Source organism: Nannospalax galili, unplaced genomic scaffold, assembly GCF_000622305.1.
Source record: "Nannospalax galili isolate Female #2095 unplaced genomic scaffold, S.galili_v1.0 scaffold675, whole genome shotgun sequence".
NCBI classification, from domain to species: Eukaryota; Metazoa; Chordata; class Mammalia; order Rodentia; family Spalacidae; genus Nannospalax; species Nannospalax galili.
The window spans coordinates 1,624,809-1,636,989 of NW_008337205.1; the positions used below are offsets into that span (position 1 = coordinate 1,624,809).

Consider the following 12,181-nt stretch of genomic DNA (forward strand, 5'->3'; position numbering starts at 1 on the left):
GGTAGCAGGACTGCTGGCCTCGGTGGGGATGGTTGCAGGACTGCTGGCATCAGTGGGGATGGTTGCAGGACTGCTGGCATCAGTGGGGATGGTTGCAGGACTGCTGGCATCAGTGGGGATGGTTGCAGGACTGCTGGCATCAGTGGGGATGGTTGCAGGACTGCTGGCATCAGTGGGGATGGTTGCAGGACTGCTGGCATCAGTGGGGATGGTTGCAGGACTGCTGGCCTCTGTGGGGATGGTTGTAGGACTGCTGGCATCAGTGAGGATGGTTGTAGGACTGCTGGCCTCGGTGGGGATGGTTGTAGGACTGCTGGCATCAGTGGGGATGGTTGTAGGACTGCTGGCCTCTGTGGGGATGGTTGCAGGACTGCTATCCTCAGTGGGGCTGGTTGCAGGACTGCTGGCCTCTGTGAGGTAGTTTGCAGGATTGCTGGACCTTGTGTAGCTATTTGTACTACTTCCGGTTTCTGAAGATCTGGCCTGTCTACCCTGTCTTATTCTCACTGTGTCATCTTCTTCCATTGACTCCCCTCCTAGACGTGCATCTCCATGAGTTCTGTCATCTGCAATGTTGATAGGCATGTTCTATGTTAGTTTCAACCAATAATTTTCACAAATTTCTGTTTTGTTTCTTAATCTCTCACAGAATGTACTGTTTTTTCTTGGAGTTCTTAGCTGTGCTCTGCATATTCATGAGCCTCTCATGTTGAGAAATAATCTTTATTAAATTTTTTAATTTATTCTTTAAATTTTCATAGATGTTTACATAAAATATGGCCATGCCAACCTTGTATTTCTTTCATTGACTGACAGTCTGTTTTCAGAAATGATACCTTGAGAATTCATTTAAAATTTTTGTTTGATATATGTATTTTATTTCATGTGTATGTGTGTTTTGCCTCTATGTATGTAAATGTACCCATGTCATGCAGTGCCCACGGTGACCAGAGCGGGGTGTTGGATCCCCTGGAACTGAAGTTACAGACAGCTTTGTTAGCTGTCATGTGGGTTCTGCAAACCAAATCCATCATGCCGCTATACCCAACATTGCACTTTAGATTAAAAAGATTGCTAAAAAAATAATAATGCTTTTTTTCATGCTGTATTAGGTCTTGCTAATGGTTTACTTCAGTATCTTCTTTCTTGTTTTATGATTTATTTTTAAGGTTTCAAATTTATTTTTATGTTTATGAGTGTCTTGCCTCATGTATGTAAGTGCACCATGTGCATGCAGTGCCCCCAGAATCCAGAAGAGGGCGTTGGATTCCCTCGAACTGGAGTTACAGATGGTTGTTATCTCCCATGTGGGTGCTGGCAACTGAACCCAGGACCTCTGAAAGAGCAGCCAGTGCTCCCAACTGCTGAGTCTTCTTCCGGCCCAGGACCTGCTTTCATAAAGAACAGCAAGGACTCATGTCCGTGTTTTTTCCCTTCCTGACCTGTACTGTGACACATTCAGCCCTGTATCTTGATTGTCCCTGTGGTTTCTCTCCCATTCTGGACCTCTTGGCTCTATAACCCCAGCAAGCAGAATCTCTACAGTCCAGTGTCTCCGCTAGCCTGCTCCACTCACTCCAGTACATTTTCCTAAGAACTCCATTCCCTAAGTCTACACGGTGGACCCGCCTCACCTCTGTTGGTGCTCTCCCCCTCCTGCCAACACTGGGTATCCTCTTGGGAGTTGCATCCTCCTCCATCCCACACGGCTCTGCTGTCTGTGAGCTCTGAAAGAAAGACAGGGCAGTTGGTCTCTCATGATCACCATTACCCTTTCTCTTCTGAATCCTTTCTTCTTTCAAGACCTGGAGCTTTAACTTCCTGTGTTGGCAAAGCTGTCAGCCATGGACCAGGGAGCTTCACTGTCAGTTATCAGGTGTGGACCTCATCTACCACAGAAGTCCACTCAGACAAAGCTTCCTTTTCCCTCTCCTTTTTATTCTTAGAGACAGTGTCTCAGTATACAGACCAGGCTGACCTCAAACTCATGGAGATCCAACTGCGTCTGCCTCCTGAGTGCTGGGATTAAAGGTGTGTGCCACCACACCTGGACAAAGCTTCCTTTTAAAGGGTTTTTGTTTTTGTTTTAGATTCATTTATTTTGGAGAGGGAGGGTACATGCATGCTCAGCTCAGGTGGGGAGGTCAGAGGACAACTTGTGGAGTTGGTTCTCCCCTACCATGGGGGTTCTGGCGATGGAACTCAGGTCATTAGGGTTTGTAGCAAGTCTTCATCTGCTGAGCCATCTTGCTGGCCCCCATTGAAACTTCTTTTAAAAATATTTATTTGTTTATTTATTATTTTTATGTGTATAAGTGTTTTGCCTGCATATATGTATATGTACCACGTGCATGCAGTGCCAAAGGAGGCCAGAATAGGGTGCTGGGTCCCCCGGAACTGGAATTACTAATGGTCATGAGTTACCATGTGGATGTTGGGAATTGAACCTCTGGCCTCTGGAAGAGCAGCCAGTGCCCTTAACCGCTAAGCCAGCTCTGCACCCCCTGCTATATTTTATAATTGTATCATGCTAGACAAACAAGTACATCCATCTCATTAGAATACAATTTTGCTTTCTTCTTCAATAAATTATAAAGTTATGTTTATATACAAATGATTGTTTTGCAAGAAATTCCTTTATGATTTACTGTTGGCATTTGCTTTGTAGACACACTTTAAAAATATTTTGTTATTATTTTATTTTATGTTTATGAGTGTACTGCCTGAATGCATGCAAGTGCACCCATGTCATGTAATGCTGGTGGAGGTCAGAAGAGGGTGTCGGGTCCCCTGGAACTGGAGTTACAGACAGTGGTTATCTGCCATGTGGGTGCTGGGAATCAAACCCAGGTCCTCTGCAAGAGCAGACAGTGCTCTTAATCACCGAGCCATCTCTCCAGCCCCTATAGACCCACTTTTAAAAAATTTATTTTACAAGCGTTTTGCCTGCCTGGATTTAAGTGCACTGCATGTGTGCAATGCCTATGAAGGCCAGAGGCGCTAGATCCCCTGGATGGCTGTTAGCCATATAGATGCTGAGAACCAAACCCAGGTTCTCTCAAAGAGCAGGAAGGGCTTTTAACCACCAAGCCATTTTGTAGACCTACTTTACAAACCTATCTCCTCTGGGTCCTGTAAAAATTTCTCAGGTGGAAAGAGATCACAAGTGTAACAGTTTAAGAAATCCTGAGTAGAAGGTTTGTGGGGAAGGGGAGGGTATAGGACAGGCAGCTCCTGCCCTGTCCAGCCTCAGAGGAGTAAATATTTGGCTTCCTTCTTCCCAATGGGTGCATCCAACCTCCAGGACTGGCCTGTAATGCTTCCCTATTGATCCCCATTTCTCCTCCTACCTGTTAGGTAGAGGAGGATGGGAAAGTTACAGGAAAGAATAAAGCCTCAGGTAGGAGGGGCCTAGCTCCCTGAATCTGCTGCTCAGGGTGTGTACCAGTTACATTTCCATTTCCTGTGAGAAACCACTCTAACAAAATAGCAACTTGGGAAGGAAAGGGTTTATTTTTTCTTACAACTCCTGGGTCATAATTCATCGCTGAGGAAGTCAGAGCAAGAACTCAAGTTAGGAACCTGGAGGCAGGAACTGAAGCAGAGACCATGGAGGAACGCTACTTAGTGGCTTGCTCCTCTGGCTTGTGCCCAGCCTGCTTTCTTATACAATGCAGGACCATCTGCCCAGGGATGGCACTACCCACAGTGAGCTGGGCCCTCCCACATCACTCAACAATCTAGAAAATACCCCACAGACATGGTGACAGGCCAGTCTGATGGAGGAAATTCCCCAATTGAAGTTCCCTTTTGCCAGGTATATCACGTTGTCGACCTCCGGCACAGGCCTCAGTCCTTGCAGCAACCCTTCCCTTTCGCAGATACCCGCAGGCACTCACTGAGACGCTGTCTGCTAGTCTCTAGCTAACAGACCTGCAGGTGCCTAGAGTTTTCTCTTGGGAAAGTGAGTTTTCAGGCTCAGACATATCAAAAGGCTTTGAATGTCCACATACCACCCTCCACATCCCGTCCCTACCATGTGCTGGGAAATCAGGCAGCCTGGCAGGGGCTCCTGCAGTGAAAACCTTCCTCCATCCTCAGAGAGCTATGAGAAGGACCCTGCTCTAAGCATGTCCACCTAATTCTTCTTCAGACCCGTCTTCCCTGTCATGCTGTCCATCTATCTGCCCATGACATTAATAACTCTTCTAATAAACTTATTACTCCCAACCATCTGTCTCAGTGTCCCCCTTGAACTCCACTTCTGAGAACTTTCAGCTAGACCTTGTGATGAATGTCTGTAATCCCAGCACTCAGAAAGTAGAGGCAGGAGGATTGAGGGTCTGAGGCTAGCCTGGGCTATAGAGTGAGTTCAAGGTTAGCCTGGGCTACAAAGCCAAACTGTCTAAAAATCAAATAAAAGAATATATACACACTCATATGTATATTTGTGTGCATACATATATAAAACATTCATACACATATATCCTAATTAATGCAGTGGGAACTTTATTTAGTTCTAAGAACATATAGAGTTAATCTATAAGAAATTCAAACCCATAGTAGTAATACATTTTTTTTTTGGTCTTTTTGAGATAGGGTCTCCCTGTAGCTCCAGCTGGCCTAGAACTCATTGTGTAGACCAGACTCGCCTTGAACTCACAGAGATCCACTTCACTTTGCCTCTCCAGTGCTAGGATTAAAGGTGTAGGCCACCACGCCCGGCCCAAGTATTAATACATTTGTATAAACAGTCTGTTCACCTTTAGGATTTAATATATGTCTAATATTCAAGAGACATGGCCTCCAAAACAAGCATGAAACTCCTAAATGCCAAGATTACCGTACTGCCATCACTTATGCCATCACGGTTGACAATTTAGGGAATTCCTTCAGTATTTGAAAAGGATTTATTTATTATTTATTTATTCATTTATTTGTTTGAGACAGAGTCTCGTGTAGCCCAGGCTGGCTTCTAACTCCCTACAGTTATCCTGCCTCCACCTCCCGAGTGCTGGGATTGCAGGTGCTCACCACCATGGCTGATTTATGCAGTGCTGGGGATGGACCTCAGGGCTTTGTGCTCGCTAGGCAAGCAGTCTACCACTGAGCCACATTCCTCAGACCCATGGGAAGGTTTCTTGTGTTAGTCAGACAGCTGAATTCCTTAAGTAGAAAACACAATGTATTAGTTTTATAAGGGCCACTGAAAATGTTTAAAGGAGTTTAATTAGCAAAGTATAGAGAATAGTTTAGGGTTGGTGACATGGCTCAGCCAATAAAAGCACTTGCCGCCACTTGAGATGACCCAAGTTTAATTCCTGGGACCCACAATGTGGAAGGAGAGAACCAACTTATTCAGTTGTCCCCTGACCTCCACATAAGCACCATGGCATGAGAGCACACACATGTGAGCATGCATGTGCACACACACACATACACACACACAAATAAATAAATGCATTACTTTTTTTAAAAAAAAAAAGAACATAGTTTAAACATCAAGCTCTCCCAAAATCAATTGTTTGGTTTCTACTTTTAGCCAAGATGGGGCAACAGGATTTTATTTACCCTGCCCCTCCATAACCATATGACAATACAAAAGATGTGCAGGTGTGTGCACGTATGTGTGCAGGCCAGAGGTCAACCTCGGATGGCATGTCTCAGGACCCAGTCTCCTTATTTTTTAAGTCAGATTCTCTCACTGGGACCTGGGGCTTGCTGATTAGGCTAGGCTGGCCTCTGCCGCCCTCTCCCTAGCCCAGTGCTGGGACTACAGACACATAGCTTTTGCATAAATGCTGGGGAATTGAACTCAGGTCCTTATACTTATGCATCAAGCACTTTACTGACTGAGCCATCACCCCAGCCCCTGAAAATGACTTTTCAATACACTGGATATGAGACATCAAAGCACAGGATTTGTGAGAGACAGGGGATGGATGAACTCTCGTTCACCTCAGTATATTGTATTCAGTAAGTCATGTCAGGAGGTGAAACTCAGGTGGAGGAGACACAAAAACCCTGGAGTTAAGGAGATGCTATGCTGTGGGTCTGAGGCACCTAAAGAACACCCTCCGTAAGCAGCAGGAGATGGAGAGAAACCCCTAGAGAGCCACATGGGCTCTCCTGAGTGTTAGTTAAACACAGCACTAATCAACGTGTCTCTGAGGAAAGGACTCGAGGGCAGAGACACACCGTAGGAACAGATGAGAGGGAATGACAACCGGCTCTCATATGGGGCTGTGAGCCATGCTGTTCCCATCTGTCAAGCTGGAGAAAGCCCACAGTTCCCAGGACACTAGAGCAAGTACAGGGGATGACTTTGCTTCAATATAGGGAACAGCAGCTGGATGTGATGACTCACTTTCCAGTCTCCCTATGCAAGAGGACAAGTTTGATGCCTTTTTGGGTGATATAACAAGTTCAAAACCAGCCTGGGAAACAGTGAGACACTGTCCCAAAAGAAGGATATGAGGAAGCAAGGTGGTGGAGGGTAGGGCCCCTCCTAGAATCCCCCAGTGAGGGGCTGGGGTGTGGCTCAGTGGTAGAGCACCTGCCTAGAATCACCCAGTGAGAGGCTGGGGGTATGACTCAGGGAGAGAGTGCTTGCCTAGTATGTGCTAAGGCCCCTAGGTTCAATCCCAGGCACCAAACAAAAGCATTATTAGTTAGCTTTTGGACAACTTTAAGAAGCGTAGTACATGGATAATTAGAATTCGAGAAATGAAAAGGGAGGGGGATGAAAAGTCTGTCAAGAAATAATGGCCTCCCAAAATTTAAACTCGAAGTTCATATCTTCAAGAAGTTCAACAAACTTCAAACACAGGACAAATGAAGAAAACTTCCAAAATGTTCCAAAATGTTCCTATTCTATAGTTACTAAAAGGGAATTTTATAAACAACTTTCTTCAATATGTTTGATAACTTAGATCAAATGAAGGAATTCCCTGAAAGATAAACAACAAAAACTCACTCAAAATGAAATAGATTAGGAGTCACTGATATGGCTCAGTGGGTAAAGGTGCTTGCTGACAAGCCTGATGACCTGAGTTCGATCCCTGGGACCCACATGGTAGAAGGAGAAAACCGATTCCTGAAGTTGTCCTCTTACACATGCATGTTGTGTCAGGTGTACACACATACATTCACACACACACACACTGAATAAATTTTTTTTTTGGTCTTTTTGAGACAGGGTCTCCCTGTAGCCCCAGCTGTCCTGGAACTCACTATGTAGACCAGGTTGGCCTTAAACTTACAGAGATCCGCCTGCCTCTGCCTCCCTGCTGGGATTAAAGGCGTGCACCACCACGCCTGGCTGAATAAATATTTTTAAATATTGAAAAACTTGAAATCAGAGCTGGGCAGAGTGGTACTTGCCTTTTATCACAGCGCTTGGGAGGTGGAGGCAAGAGGATGGTTAAGTTCACTGTCAGCCTTGACTATGTGATGAGTCTGATGGCAGGTGAGAGGCCCCAGGCCCAACATCTGAGATCTCTGAATTGAGTGAAGTCTCTCAGTTCAGGGGCTACCAGTGACCAGATCAGCAATATGGAAGCAAAGCATCACCATGTTGGCCACGAGAGTCAAGTACCTCCCAGAACCAGATGTCCTCATAGCAGAGATGGACCAAAGGTCCAGGCCCACAGCAGGACTTCCTGGAACAAGCCCATCCCATCCCTGCCTGCCACTCACAGGAGTCTAAGAGTTCATGGTCAGTATCTTCTCACTCCCTCCTTATTATCTCTGACCCCATGCACTCCCAAGTAATGGGAATAGGGTGGAACACAGGGAAGTTTGCACTCTGCAGGAGGCAGGTTGAGGATACAGAAAGGACAGGCTTTGGACTCGGTGAGGGACTGAATCACCAGGCATGCTACATTCTGGTTTGGTTTTTTAAGACAGAATCTCCCTGTAGCCCCAGCTGTCCTGAAACACACTATGTAGACCAGGATGGCCTCGATTTCATAGAAATCCGCCTGCCTCTGGCTCCTGAATATTGGGATTAAAGGGGAATACTACTACACCCGACTTGGTTCTGCCTGACTTGGTTCTGCTTTTTGGGGTGTGTGTGTGTGTGTGCATGCGTGCCTGGGGAGACGAGAGGACAAGCTCAGCTGTCATTCCTCCACTTTGCTTTTTCAGACAGGGTTTCTTTTTTTAAAGTTATATATATATATAATTTTATGTGTATGAGTGTATTGCCTGCATGTATGTGAGTGCACCTGTGTCATGCAGTGCCTTGGACGTCAGAAGAGGACATTGGATTCCCCTGGAACTGGAGTTAAGGATGGTTAGTAGCCACCATATGGGTACTAGGAATCGAACCCGGGTCCTCCACAAGAGCAGTCAGTGCTCTTAACCACTGAGCTACCTCTCCAGCCACTCAGACCTGGTTTCTCAGTGGCCTGGAGCTTGTTGGCCTAGCTTGTAGGCTAGGCTGGCAGACCACCCAGCCCCTGGGATCCACCTGACTCTGCCTCCTCAGTGCTGGATCAGAAACATGCATCACCAAGCTCGACTTTTCTATTGATTGATTTTTATTTTATGTGTATGAGTATTTTTCCTGGATGCATGTAAGTATATGTATGTATGTGTACCTGAATGTGCAATGCCTGTGGAGACCAGAAAAGAGCATCAGATTCCCTGGAGCTGGAGTTATAGGCAACTGTTAGCTGCTACGTAAGTGCTAGGAACTGAATCTGGAATCCTGTGCAAGAGCAGACAGTGCTTTTAACCACTGAGCCATGTCTCCAGCACCTAAAGGTTTATTTATTCTATTCGTGTGTATGTCTATGTGTCTGTCACATGTGTGCAGGTGCACCTGGAGGCCAGAAGAAGGCACCAGATTTCCTGGAGCTGAAGCTACAGGATGCTGTGAGTCACCCAACATGGGTGCTTAGAACTGAACTCAGGTCCTCTGGAAGAGCAGCAAGTGAGCCATCTCTCCATCTCTCCAGCCCTGCAACTCCACTTTTTTCTTTTCTTTTCTTTTCTTTTTTTTTTTTTTTGGTCTTGAGACAGGGTCTCCAGTCGACCTGGAACTCACTATGTAGACCAGGCTGGCCTTGAACTCACAAAAATCAACATGCCTCTGCCTCCCAAGTGCTGGGATTAAAGGCATGCGCCACCACACCCGGCTAATGTAGGAATCAAACTTAGATCTTTGTGCTTATAAGGCAAGTACTTTACTAACTGAACTCTCTTCCTAGCCCTGGTTTATTCATTGTTGTTTTTAGTCAGATCGCTTTATTGTTATGTACTCACAAATAAAAATCTCACACAGCTAGATCAAGGAAGTCACTCACACACTTGCCCCATCCCACAGGCTACCACATCTAGCCTACTGCTGAATGGTTAGAAGAGCCATTCTGAAGTTGGGGAGCTTCGATGGCAGTTTTACATTTTCATTTATCTATCTACCATAATAGAAGGGGAAAAAAAAAAACTATGACAAAGTTGAAACTAGAAAAAAAAGTTTAATATCCTCTTTCTTGACTCATGTGTTCTTTTTCCTGAATTCCACCCTTCCTTGTCACCCAACATTGACTTGTTTTGGTCTCCTGTCTAAATGTACTATGCCCACACTTAGAACTGTTTACATATATACATGTATGCATCATGAAATATTATTCAGCTGTAAAGAAAAACGAAGTCATGAAATTAGCAGGAAGATGGATGGGCTTGAAATGTTTAATAGTAAATAAAGTAACCCACCAGGCATGGTGGTGCACATCTTTAATCCCAGCATTTGGGAGGAAGAGGCAGGCAGATTTCTGTGAGTTCGAGGCCAGCCTGGTCTATATAGTGAGTTCCAGGTCAGCTTGGGCTACAGGGAGACCCTGTCAGCTTCGACAGACCCTTTCGGAGTGCCTTCTAAGTGACCAAGGGACTGGCAAGATGGCTCAGTGGGTAAAGGTGCTTGCCTCCAAATCTGGTGAGCTGAGTTCAAACCTGGATCCCATATGATGGAGATGCCTACAAATATTCTCTGACCACCCCCCCCAACACACATAAAATAAACAAATAAAAGAAAAAATAAAAACAGAACGAGGCCCTGCTTGACCCCTCTAGCCAGAATTGTGAGATGATAAGTTTATGTTGCTCTAAGTCATTCAGGTTGTGGGTTGTTGTTATGGTAACCCCAGGGAGTAGGATGATGATGGAAGCAAAGGGTAGATGAAGTGCCTGGGACAGGTGAAAGGTGAGGGGAGGCACATGTTATAGACAGGTGACTCTGTGCCTCAGTCACCATCATCCTGGGTGTGGGGATAAGAGTGTGATTGCTGAGGCTAAACAGGGTTGGACCAGCCCAGAGGACATCATATTCATTGATATGTTTACACTCAGCTACAGGGGAAAGGTAACAGGGCATCTTCCAGACGAGGCTTGGCCAAGGTCACTCAATTCTTTCTGCAGGCCACACCCTATCCTGGCATCGCCAAGTCCAGTGACTTTGAAGAAGAATGCAGCCTGGGTCCCTGGGTAAGGGACAGGGAAGCACCCAGGTCTTACAAAAGCTAATCAGGGTCCCAGAGACCAGGCCCAAAGAAGGAGGGAATGTATAGAATTCCTTAGAGCAGCAACAGAGTCTGAAAGTTTCTATTTTACAGAGGGAGAAACTGAGACTAGTGATGAATAGGCCATAGCATTGGGGGTGCAGGGGGTATAGAGGAAGTAAGAAGTGGAGGTGATGTAGGAAGAGGGCGATGTAGGAAGAGGGAAGGGAGACAGAGTAGGGTACGGGGATAGGAGGGCGCTGGAACCTTCTGCTCTACTGGAACCCTACCGGAGCTTAAATGTGTGCCCACTAAGAATTATGCTCAGGTGTGCTGCCCTTTCTCCCACCTGAGGCCCTCTTTAGAGAAGGACTGCCAAGGGCTCTGGCCTCAGGTGGCGCTGTACCCAGCAGAGTGAGCTCAAGGCCATACAAAGTTCAAGGCTGGCCTTTGCAATGACAGCCTCTTGCCCTAAGTTCCCTTTCTTTCGACCCAGCCCTGCAAAGATGTCATCTGGGTGGGGAAGGGGGAAAAGGCTGAGGCCTGTGAGTTCTGTTTGTGCCTTGGTTTCCCCTCCTTCTTCCCTGTGGGTAGGCAAAGGGGCAGAGGGAACTCCTGAGGGTCTGGCAAGGATCCACCATCATCTCCTGTTACCCTGAGCTTGGTTCTTAGGACCACAGCATCCAAAGCAACTAAGTTGGAAAGATTAGAAGTCCCAAGTACTGGGGATGGAGAGATGGCTCAGCAGTTGAGAGTGCTTGCTTCTCTATCAGAGGACCTGAGTTCAGATTCCAAAACACACACAGGGTAGGTTCACAAACACCTGTAACTCCAGTTCCAAGGGATCTAACATCTCCTTCTGGCCCCTTTGGGTACACACACACACACACACACACACACACACACATATACACACACATGTGCATTTATACACACATTAATGAATCTTAAAAAAGAAAGAAATCCCAACCTAAGACCTCACAGATGCTAAGCAAGTGCTCTACCACTGAGATACATCCCCAGTCTGCCCCTCACTGAGGGATTCTAGGCAGGTGCTCTACCACTGAGACACACCCCCATCCCATTACTAGGAGTTTCTAGGCAGGTGCTCTACTCTTGAGCCATGCCCTGACCCCCTCACTGGGGGATTCTAGGCAAGTGCTCTACCACTGGCTACATCTTCAGCCCTTATTTTGCCTTTTCTATTGAGGCAAAGTCTCACTAAGTTGACCTGGCTTAGCAGATCTTGAACTCCAAGCCCATGAGTAGCTGGGATGACAAGACTGTCCTGCTAAGCGTAGCCCAACCCTGTCTTTTCATGGGGAAGGGGATATTGAGGCCAGACAGGAGTAGAACAGCCCCCTGACACACAGGTGTTTCATGACAAGATTAGAATCTGAGGCTGCTGAAGCTCTTATCTTGGCTACGGTCCTGTGACCAGGCAGGGGTGGAAGGAATGCAGGATAAAAGTTAAAAGGGGCGGAACTTTGAGGCAGGTGTCTTGAGTTCTATAAAGATCCTGAGAACTGGGGACGGTGGCACATGCCTTTAATCCTAGCACTTGTGAGGCAGAGACACGTGGATTTTTGAAAGTTTAGGGCCAGCCTGGCCCACATAGTGAATTCCAGGTCAGCCAGGGATGCCTAGTGAGACTCTGTCCAAAAAAAAAAAAAAAAAAA

General features: G+C 46.3%; 1 protein-coding gene across 1 annotated transcript in view; it reads right to left on the bottom strand.

Annotated features, from left to right (window-relative positions):
• The window catches only part of LOC103733548 (mucin-17-like), a 35,849-nt gene that overhangs the window by 22,845 nt on the left and 823 nt on the right, over positions 1–12,181 (bottom strand). The window lies entirely within an intron of this gene.